Genomic DNA, 11,498 nt, shown 5'->3' with positions numbered 1-11,498 from the left:
CTTTACAGATCACTCACGATCAGTTTGTGGCCTTCCTCCGAAGGAACCTTTCCTGTCTCTTCTGTAAGTATTTGTTACCAAACATTTTATACTTTTCATTAATACAAGTCACACGTTTTGTTCAAGTTCCATTCAGGGCAGTAGAGAGAGCCCTTGTGAACTTCTCTGTTACTCCCTATGGCCACAAGAGTCAATACTGAGTTGTTATACTGGTGCAGCAGTCTAGAATTATAATGCAGCATCAGCTTATGGGACTCAGGCTTAGTTCAGTGACATTGTGTGATCAATTGATCTGGAATTGATATGTGCATTTCTGAAGGACTTCTGTTAAATCTGGGGATATATTTGTTGTGATGGGTATTGTGTTGTTGAACTCTGAGAATAAGGTGTATCATATTCCGTACTGTGCAAGAGTTAAACAAGTGTAGGAATCAGTCAACTAGCATTTCAGCCCATCCCTTCTGATACCTGCCTTCGTGGCATGGAACCCTTCCTTACCCCAGTCCCGTGTGCTTTCCAACCTAATACCAACCTGCTCTTCTTATCTGGGTAAACTAAATATGCTGTATTCACCTTGACACCTAACAATATCAAAACCAAAAACCCATTAGTGGTTTCTTTGGAAAATATTAGGTAGGGTTCTTTTTTTGCCTGTTCTCCTTCACTTGGGTTTGGCTGCTGCTACGTAAGTTATCAGCACAGTGACTTTTTCACTGGAAAAAATACAGCATGAATCCAGATAATCGTGTTCTTAAGAACTAGAACAGGAAGAATTAAAAAATTAATCATTTGAGTTTTGCTTTTTCTTTTTTGGGGGGCAAAGGGGATGGAAATTTTGGGATAATTTGTTTGTTTTATTTCGTTTTTAATTTTGCCAGGCTCTAACCCATGATGCTTTTGTGTATTTAGAACAAAAGTTTACATTTTGCCTGGAGTCTTTAATGTGTATTGGCAGTGAAAACTACTGTTTTGTAACAATGAAGGTTTTTGTTGTGATATAAAGGGAAATATAGAACTACCACATCATAATATTTACTGAAGTAAAGATAGACCAAAGTTTTCCAAATGTCCACCAGCATTTTAAGCCACTGTTTTGGGGTGTTCAAGCTGGAGCTATTGCCAAAAATAATGAGGACTTCTAAATTTATGTTTAGAACTCCATGTCCAAATCTGTCTGGACTTTGTGTTACTTCAGATCTCCATTTTGCAATTTAAATTCATGTCTACTACATGTTCAGAAAGGAAAGTAGATGGCTGTTAAAGTGATGCCTGGAATTAAAATTATAAAAAAAAAAAAGGCATAGCCCAGTAAGAAAAAATAGCATTTTTATATTTGGGAGAGAAATTAAACTGCAACTTTTAGTTCAAGTTGAGTTCTGTTTGTTGGAATTTTATTCAAAGGAATGCTGAAGTGCAAAGAGACATTCAGACTTTTTTCAGGTGCACGCTAAAACAAAGAGCTTTCTTTTGCTGATAGCAGAGCTAAAATATGTGACTTTAACATTTAAAGTTGACTCGGTACTTTTGCCATGCAGAAAGAAATGGCAGACTTGCTTCTCCCCCGCCCTACGGGCAAAAACATGAGATATGCTGCAGTGACTGCCAAAGGTGATATGACAATGCCAACTACCAAGGAGACGTATTTGAGCTGACCTCTCATGCCAGTGATCTCCCCATATTTCTTTCCATTCCCCTTTTCCTTTCATTATAAGGTGTCCCAAATCTGTAATTTACAACGTGCTGTTCCCGTTTTCCTCTGATATATTTGCTACAAATAAGTAGGAGTCTATGCGCGTGCATAGCTCCCTGTGGCAGTGTCAGGCCTGTGAGACGAGGGGAGCAGAGGCCCCCACAGAATACAACATGGCTTACGTCTAATGTGACATTTATTTGACTCAGAAAGGCAATTGATTAAAGTCCCATCAGACCTTTGCCATCATGTATTATGTATTTATCCAGCAGGGGCGGTTCATAACAGTCCCGGACAAATCCTATTATTTTTCTTGCAGAACTTCATAATATCGATAAAAAGTGTTAATGATACTCAGGGCCTCGAAATGCACACCTCTTGTGTTAACACTTCCTGTAGCAGCGGTGAAGCCGTTTGTGTCTGTGCAAGGACTGCAAGCCATCGACATTTGTACAAACTCACCAGTTTATTTATCCCTGCTCTGCTTTGGCAGCGTGAGGTAGCTGTGTGCAAGGCAGTTTTGATGGAAGCAACAAGCTAGCTTCATGCTGGATAGGCATGTGGAAACCCAGAGCCGAAATCCCTCTCTGACAGTGCTTTGCTGTGTGACCGTGAAGATGTTGTTTCCCTTTGTTTCTTGACCTGTAAAGCTAGAGTCACACACTTTCTTGCTTCTTTAAGTCAGGCTTATTCTATAGCTAAGGGCTTTTTTGTGCTCCTCCATTCCCAACTCAGCCAGCTCCACAGGAGCCTCACATTATTTCAGGCATGCGTGTAGTTTGTATTGTTTGTACTGGCTCTCTTCTTTCTCTCTGTAAGGTAGATCCTTCAGGCCACTGATCTTTTAAGTTCTTTTGGGTAACAGAAAAAAAAAAAAAAAAGTAGAATTGGGACATTTTCACGTTAGAAGCTGTTAATGGTACCTGTCAAGTATGTTTCTAATCTATAGATAATAATTGATTTGTTCTGCCCCTCTGCCTCAGTACCCACCGCTGGGCTTTCTTCTCATATCCCTACCCACTACTTGCTGATGATTCAGAGTCTTCCTCCTCCTCCTGCAGGTTATGTACGTGTCTGTCTGTCTATATGTCATCTGGATTTTGGAGGTGGAGGGATTTCATGTATCTCTCCCCCAGGCAATATTCCCACTTAAGAGGAATGCAATTAATCTCTGCTCCACTTGAATGTCTTCAGGAGTTTTGAGAGAAGCAGGTGGATTCTTTGTCAAAAATAGACCTTTTCATGGAATAAAGTCGTCTTACCAGTCTTGAGCCTTTCTATCATATTGTCAACACCAAGTAACAGTGTTGACAATACTAAGGTGCTTTGCAGTAAGATAGGTAGCTACCATAGGATAAATAGCTGCAGTGAGATGCTCTTTTTACTTCCAGAGCACTACCCATTCAGGTGGAAATCACACAATATTGAAGGATTATCTGCTGTTATCTTTGGGTAAGTACAAAGCAGAAACGCCCCAAAGTGATCCAGATACAAAGAAGTTGCGTGTTGTGTTAACCTGATTCCATGGACATCTGTTCATTTCCTTGATCTAACTGGAGTGTACTGAACTCCAGCATCATTCCAATTAGATTCTGCACTGATCCTGATCCTTGTGCTTTGACATCCTCTTAAAAAAAAAAAATAATAAAGTGTCATTTATTCCTCAGCTTCATGAAGATATACTTGGTCAAGTAGTGATGACCTAAGGGAAGATGAGTAGCATCTTACTGATCTCATCATAGTTATGAGAACCATCCATCATATGATCAGTGATTTGTGTGTCAAAATACACCCAGCAATGTTCCAGGCTGCCAGTTGCCAGTTTCTGAGAGTACGTGTTCACTTTATCAGACATGATGATGCTTAAATAGCCTTTGATATCTCTCTCTGTATATGTTCTTGCTGTTGGTACTTGTTCACCACCAAACTGTCATCTGGTAGCAATCCAAATCATCATCTTGAAATATCTACAAATAGCAGCATCTGAACCTCTTTACTTAGTGTTCATATTGTTTTGCAGATGAGGAACTTCAGAATAACAACTATGATTGCTACATCAGGAACAGGGAGGAGGCATCTTTTCTATTCTCAGGTTTCTTAAGAATTTCTCCATTACTTCAAAGGAGGATAATAACCTCCAGATCAAGCTTATTAATGAATCAAAAATGAACATTTTCAAAATGACAAAAAAAAAAAGTCTAGATGTACTAAGTCTTGTATTTACAACAGCTTTCAAGAGCTGTTTTCATTTTTCAAGAATTATCATATTTAATGTAATAAATTGACATACAAATTATCCAGAAGAATCAGTATATCCACTTACAAAAGTAAGGAGTTGGTTCAAAGGGGATTGTCACCTACACAGCAATTTAAAACAGGAAAGAGATAGTATTTTCCCAGCTATTGTATGTTTTCCTGAAGAAAAGGAATTCTCCATAAAAAGCAAACAACATGGGCAGAGACCCTCTATTTGGTGGTTGCAAATGAGAGAAATGGTAAAACAGAACAGAAATAGAAGTGGAGTAGAAATTATATTCTGAAGTGCTTATAGAAATCAAACTGTATAACTGAGAATCCACCCCTGGCTGAATATTCTTAAACAATTGCCAGGACTTCAAACTTAATTCTTTGTCTGAAGACATAACCATCAAATGGTCTTAAGCAATAGACTTGCATGAAAAAAATTATCTTCTTTAAAACAACTCTGATGAAGTTCATGTTTGTTTGTTTGTTTTTTGTTTGTTTGTTTTTGTTTGTTTTTCCCTAAAACATTTTTAATAAAAACAGACCAAATATCCAGAAAACCAGAGAAGTAGCTGGGGGAAAAAGGCCAAGTCTAATACCAGTTTTTCATTCAAGCATTAGTTTAACTGTTAATACTCAAATTATTTAACAAATAAAAATGGCTACCCACAGCTGTGAAGTTGATGTGAGGATTATGACAGAGGCATGTAAGCGACCTGCTTAGCCTTGCAATACCTACGAAATATCCACTGAGGTTGAATGAGGTTGAATTTGAGATTGGCCAGCATGACAGCTGGAAATATCATGCCTTTCTGCCATTATGCTTATTGGAGATTCTTTTGTTCTGGTTATTTTTCATCAAATTAGTGTAATATAATATACTGAGTGTTAGCTTTCTTTGAAATGTAAAAGGTTACAGCAGAAAAATTGGACATTATACTAGAAAATTCTGGAAGTACAGTATTTAGATTTAGCTAGAAAAAAAAAGAAAAGGACAAAGAAAATGCAATTGTCCAGTGCACTTTTTTTTGGTCTTACTCCACACTAGAATAATTCAGTATATTTGGATAGAAAAGACTACCTTGCTGAAGCAGTAGCAGCATTGCCTACAGCAGTTTGAACAACATCAACCATCCAAATATTGAGACAGTCCAGTTTGTTAGGTCTGAAATCACTGTGCAAAATGGCACGACTACAGAGTGTAGCAGAGCTTTTCAGAATATTCCCTTTGCAGTTATGGTAAATTATCTTCCAACTTGGGCAAGCATGTTGCTGTTCCACATTTATATCACCACGTCTCTCTTTTTTTCTGAAATGTACTGTCAGTCCTTCTCTAAAAAACTCTCTGATGCACTCAGCTTTAACGTCATGTTACATAAAATGTGCACGTACCTGTCTCCATAAAATGTACACACCAGATTTAATGTGAAAAAAAAAAAGTACTAAGAGAAAGTTGCACTGGAGGAGTGGTTATTATAAAGCCAGATAACCAGAAACAGATGGTTTCCCAAAAACCACCTCTTGATCAGAAGGTCATAAATCTGACTAGTGGGACTGACACTGAAATGCAAGTTCTCACAGAGGTCTAAATGCTGGACTAAGTCTCCACATTTATGCTAAACGTCCTACATATAGGGCACCATGATTGAAAATGTGCTTTAAAGAGCATCTCATCCATTTCCCTTTTCTTTCCGCCTCTCTCACTTAAAAAAAAGAAACGGAAGCCATCTGCTATATAGTTTACCTGTGTGCCATTACACAGATGTACATGTCAAAACATATGTGACCATTGATTAGTCCTCAGGATGTGCTTCATGAAGGCTGGTTTACCTCTTGGTGGGAATGGGAAATCTTAGACATAAAAGATTCATAGTGTATTAAGAAATAATGTTTTCTTCCTCTGAACTTCTTGCTCGCTGCTGCTTCCCTCCATCATTTTGGATAATATCATGCTGAATATAATTCATGAATAGAGCCCCCCAGGTAATATTTTCATTTCATGTGTTTGCATGCCCAAAATATTAGATTTTTGAACACAACCAGAAGAAAATGCTTTTGGATTTGAATAGATCTTGCTGACTTCTCTTCCATCAGATTGAGTTTAAATTTAATAGAATGGCTGTATCCGTTTTCTGAATGCTGTTTTCTAATGTTTTAACTTCTTAAGCATATGCTAAACAGCTTGATTGTCAGAGACAAAATTGGAATCCCAACTTCAAATAACATACAATTTAAAACTATTCATGCTTCAACCAATCACAAAAGTAAGGATCAGTTGCAACATTTGGACCTGGATATGTGTTTAAATTTCATATTCATCTGTCTTCGCTTATCCTTGATACTGGTAAAAGAGATTAATTGAATTTCACTTTTTGCAGTAAACTCCCTTTTAGATAAAAGACAAAAATTAATGTGTTACATTCTGAATGCTCTGCAATAAGCACTGAAGGGTGTGAAGGATACCTTTTATGTGTGATCGGCATATAACCAACCTCAAAGAATAATATATTTGACAAACTGTTTTTCAATTCTTGCGCTTAAATCCTTCAAGTTTGGTTCTCAGTGTGAATTTCTTGCTGTGAATGTCCATGCATGCCTAGCATGATCTAGTTATGACACTAAGGAATAAAATTCTGCCACAGAAGACTAAAAGAAAAATGCAGCTTTTCCTCCAATGAACTTTAATGGAAAGGTAACAATTTTAGTCATTGAATTACCTGTAGACTGAGGCATGCCTCAGGGAAGATTGTCAAAAATCCTGTTTTTTTTGTAAGCTTGTTGAAAATATGCTAGCAGATCATTTCTTTCAGAGCCTGCAAATTAACCTCATATTGGTACCTTCTACTGTGACATCTGTAGCGCTGTCTTCACCTTACTTCCTGGCATGGCTATATTTTGTTGCATGTCATCTTGGTACTGAGTGTGCCATTGCAATATCGTAGCCTTGCTATGTTCTGGGTGTAACAATATTTTAAAAGCACAAAAGTGAAATGGATGCCTAATTCAACTGCACAAGTAAACTGCTCTGGCATTTTTGAGAGAGCTGTGGCATATTTGAACTTCCCAAAGGACAGAACCATAGAAATAACATGGAAACATTGAAGTTATTCTCCTGACAGGTGAATAAGGTCTAAATATTATTAATGAGCAATTCATTAAAACTGATTAATCCTTTTATGTCTGTTAAGCATACTCCTTCTTTTTCCTGCTTTATGATGTCCCCTCCTTTTATGAGGTGTTTCATAAAGAAAAATCACCCACTCCTCCCAAACCTATTAATTTAAAAAATACTATTATGTTTAACTAAAAATTATGGAAATATAGCCTTCACCTTGCTCAGTAATTCTTTTTTCAAAACTCCCCTTCAGGTAAGCATTTGCTCACTTTACAGTCCTTTCGCTAATCTTCATCTTAATTCATAATTTCCCTTGTGATACCATATCAAATGCTTTACTGATAGATTAAATTTACTGCACTTCCTTTGTCTGGATAATCAGTTACCTTATCAAAGAAAGTTATTGGGTTAGTCTAATACAGTCTATCTTTGGAAAACTCATGTTGTGTTTTATCCCATTTTCCATTTACCTCCATGTCTTTCATTCCTTTTTCCTCGAGTATTTGCTACACTCATGCTATTGAAGCTCATGATGTTACATCAGCATCAAACAGGTGTAAGTGAGATGCAAATCAGTTCCAATACACCGTAGCACAGCTTTGCAGAATCCTATTCATTCTGACACCTACAAAGTGTTAAGTTCTCATCTGGCACACAAATAAAATATCATTTATTATTTTTCATTGTCATTATAGCAAAGGGCAGGTGAGCTGATTTTGAGCCTTGGCTGGTGAATGTTCGCATGATTTGCAAAAGGGTTTCTAGAGATAGAATCAGAGACATCTACCTACACATGACAGTGCTTGGGCACTTGCATTAGCAAAACCTTAATGTATGTATCAGTAATGAAAATCTTAATTAAGACCGCTGCATCATTGTCCACGAACACTCTTTCTTTCTCTGGATGTGATGTCCTTTGTGTATTGCAGCATCTACCTGGTCCAGACAGACAGAGCCCTTGAAGAGTGTGTCTGGCAGATCTGATGATGATTATTAACAACTAGCAAATGGCAAACTCTTACCCGTATTTTGTCTCAATACTGAAGCTTAGAATAGCTTATGCAGGATAGCTTACTTATTTTATTTTATTGCTTTTTCCACTTCATTATCTTATTGGTTGGTTTCAGAATCCAGTAGCATTGATTAGAACTGAATTATGTAGCTTAGACTTGCCAAAATGTGCAGGCATCTATTTACCCAACAATATACCTTTTCCTTTAGAAACAATGCACTTGCCTAGGCCATGTTCTGTATACACAAAAAGTATGCTAATGTGATGTGAAGACAGATTTTAATCTCCGTAAATTCAGGAAATTTAGAGTTAAGGTTCCCACAGCAACCTTACCTCTGCCCCTTCCATACAATAGGGTCTTTCACTGCATGTTCCCTAGCTGCGGGTTTACCAAGGCAATATAGCACATAGAGAAGACAGTTTGATGGGTAGGAGCAGCTGAGTTTTTTCCCTGAAATTATATTACAGTGACATTTTGTTTGTTGAGCACTGTCCATGTTTGCAGTGGTTTGAAATACATTGAAAAGCCTCTCAATGTAATGGACATAAGAACAAGTTATAGATATATTGTTAAAAGCATGGATAGTGTAAAGTGAGGAAGGATGTATTCATGCACATGTGTGCACACATTTCTGTCCATGAAAGCCATCAGAGTTGTATCTTTTCCTTTCAGATGAGTCAGGCTGTCTTCTCAGATTCACTGTAATGTCACTGACATTGATAGTTTCTCTGGACTCACACCTGCACAGTAGGAGAATATATGCAGGTACTGATGTTTACTTTGAATGAGAAACAGCTACTGAGCCCCTTCTTGGCTGTACAAATCACTTCAGCCCCATACAGAAACCTGCACATGCAGTGACTTTCCTTTTGCAGAAACGTTGCATAGAAAGAGTTACTGCAAACTAATAGGAGGATTCGTGCTAAGGCTATTGGTTTGTGCAAGGCAGAAAAGCCACATATGCCTTTACATCATCAAATGAGAAAATAGTTTTGCGAGCAAAACCCATGTAATGCAATAATCAATCAAACTGCAGCTCCTGTTTCAGCCACCATTAATATTCTCAGGACCAATATTTACTTCACTAAGACATCAAAAACTGAAATAGTTCAGGTGAAATGAAATGTTTAAGTAAATGACTGCTTGGTATCAAGTCATTGCACTTATATCTGGACAGAACGTAAGCAAAGAATCTTCTCCAGTCAGATTTGATGCCATTCTTTACCAAAATGCAAAGATGCAATAGTAAAACTGCAGAGGTATGCAATGGTAAATTGAATTCAGAGCATTTATGGAAAGCTATTGCCACTGCAGCGAGAGCCCGCATGTTGTAGATGAAGGGAAATGATACAGTTGTCCTTGTCCCACCATAAGTGAGAACTCCAAATTTTTTGGAGAGTAGATAACCCTAGGTCTGTACTGCTAGTTGAAGCACGATCTTGAGAGCAGAGGGAGCAGGAGCAGCCTGGAGGCATCAGCCAGCAGACAGGGCTGCCAAGCACGGAGCTCCAGCCATCGCCATTCACTCCAGCGAGAAGATCATGCCAGAGCTTTAGCAGTTCTCCTTGAGAGTGCGTATGTGTATACAACGTACACGATAGGCAGGACTGAGCCTAATCCCATTGTAAACAGTGTTCACCGGTCTTCTGTGTTGCATCTTGCTCAGATTGCAAGAATAGTGACTCTTTTTCTTCATTTGTTTGTGTGGGTTTTTTTGGTCAGTTACACAATTGAGAAGTTTCAGTGGTGTCTAAAGTTAGAAATCCGTAGCTTAGAGTCTGTGAGAATCTTTAAGAAAAGAAAGATGTTTTAATATGGTAATAACCTTGTTATTTCATAACCAAGTGGTTTCAAACATGGCAGCACTGCTACTTCTCTTTCAGGACTATGTACGTGTCAAGTTTGATGTTTTAAAACAAAGCTGTGTTATAATTATACAAGCGTGTTTAAGAAAAAAAAAGGTTTATGGAAAACTTAACAGCTGGAAACTGTTTTTTACATACTTGGATGACTCAAAAACAGCTGAATGCGTTTTTGCAAAGCTTTACCAAAAATGTCATTTCTGGATTGAGACAAGGCATGAGAAAGGTAACTGTTTCAGAAAGATATAAGCAAATATAGACAGAGATTATTTAATTCATCAACTTCCACTGTACGGTCGTTAATGCAATGCTAGAAAAATAAAAGAATTCATATTTATATAGTTTTTCAAAGATTTCAAAGATCTGTACTAGAATTTAAGGAACTAAGCTTTGTAGCTGTGAGTTAATCAAATATTAATATTTATATTTCATTTGAATATCACATATTCAAACAGGAAAACAAATACATAGAGAAAGGTACAGGGCTTGCCAAAGTTCAAGTAGAAAGAGAATACAACTGTGTTTGAAATCACAGGATGGTTTGGGTTGGAAGGGGCCTTAAAGACCATTTAGTTCCAACCCCCTTGCCAAGGGCAGGGACGCCTCCCACTAGACCAGGTTGCCCAAAGCCCCATCCAGCCTGGCCTTGAACAGCTTCTCTGGGCAACCTGTTCCAGTACCTCACCACCCTCACAGTGAAGAATTTCTTCCTAATGTCTAATATAAATCTATCCTCTTTTAGTTTAAGTTCACTCCCCCTCCCCCTGACCAAGAGTCCCTCCCCAGCTTTCCTGTAGGCCCCCTCTAGGTACTGGAAGGCCACTGTCTCTGCAGAGCCTCCTCTTTTCTGGGCTGAACATCCCCAGCTCCCTCAGCCATTCTTCATAGGAGAGGTGCTCCAACCCTCTGATCATCCTCGTGGCCCTCTTGATAGCAGAAAGACCTTTAAGTTGGGCCCCTGATGAAGGTGCCATATTGCCTGGAGTGGCTGCAATTCCCTTGTGCTGCTCTTCAGCTGCTCTCCTGCTGACCTGTGGCCCTTTGACTGTGTGCCCTGCGTATTGGCCATCTTGCTCATGACACCAGTCACAGAGGGGCAAAAGATGACGTGAAAACAAAACTGAGGTCCTTCATGAACACCCCCACGCCTTCAGATTGCTTGCCTTTTGAAGTGCAGCTGCTCTCTGAGGCACACTTGGCACTGCCGATCCCTGGGCTAGTCTCTCCCTGATTCCCGTGGCAGGTGAAGAAAGAGCCTCATTCATCCACAGGCTCTGGGCACAGGCACCCATCTCACCTCTTTCCGTCTCCCATCTCAATACCAAAGGCAAATTCTGCCCCATTCTGCCCCCTGCAACCTTGACACTTGGTTGAATTCAGGTATTGCCCCCAGGCCTAAGTCTGGGGCTTAGGCCACGCGCTCCTCCTCCTCCCCCAGACCACTGGAGGGCTGTTGAGGTGACAGAGCTGCCACCGGAGACATATTCTGGGGTCTTGTTCAGGGCACGGTCCAGTCTGTAACTCAGTAACAATCATTTTACTGTTTGAAACCTCAGTCGGTGAATAAATACCAT

At 38.9% G+C, this 11,498-nt stretch overlaps 1 protein-coding gene across 42 annotated transcripts in view; it reads left to right on the top strand.

Moving 5' to 3' along the window:
- ZBTB20 (zinc finger and BTB domain containing 20) overlaps nt 1–11,498 on the top strand; it is a 480,501-nt gene that overhangs the window by 339,988 nt on the left and 129,015 nt on the right. For 41 of the 42 annotated variants that reach the window (XM_067003602.1, XM_067003560.1, XM_067003692.1 and 38 more), the window contains one exon: nt 9–63. The gene's annotated coding sequence lies outside the window, so the exon portion shown is untranslated. Of the gene's footprint in view, nt 1–8; nt 64–3,081; nt 3,143–11,498 lie in introns of all 42 variants that reach the window. The other variant, XM_067003632.1, reaches the window with a different exon arrangement.

Source organism: Anser cygnoides, chromosome 1 (genome assembly GCF_040182565.1).
Source record: "Anser cygnoides isolate HZ-2024a breed goose chromosome 1, Taihu_goose_T2T_genome, whole genome shotgun sequence".
Taxonomy (NCBI): Eukaryota; Metazoa; Chordata; class Aves; order Anseriformes; family Anatidae; genus Anser; species Anser cygnoides.
This window is presented reverse-complemented; position numbering and strand designations above follow the sequence as displayed.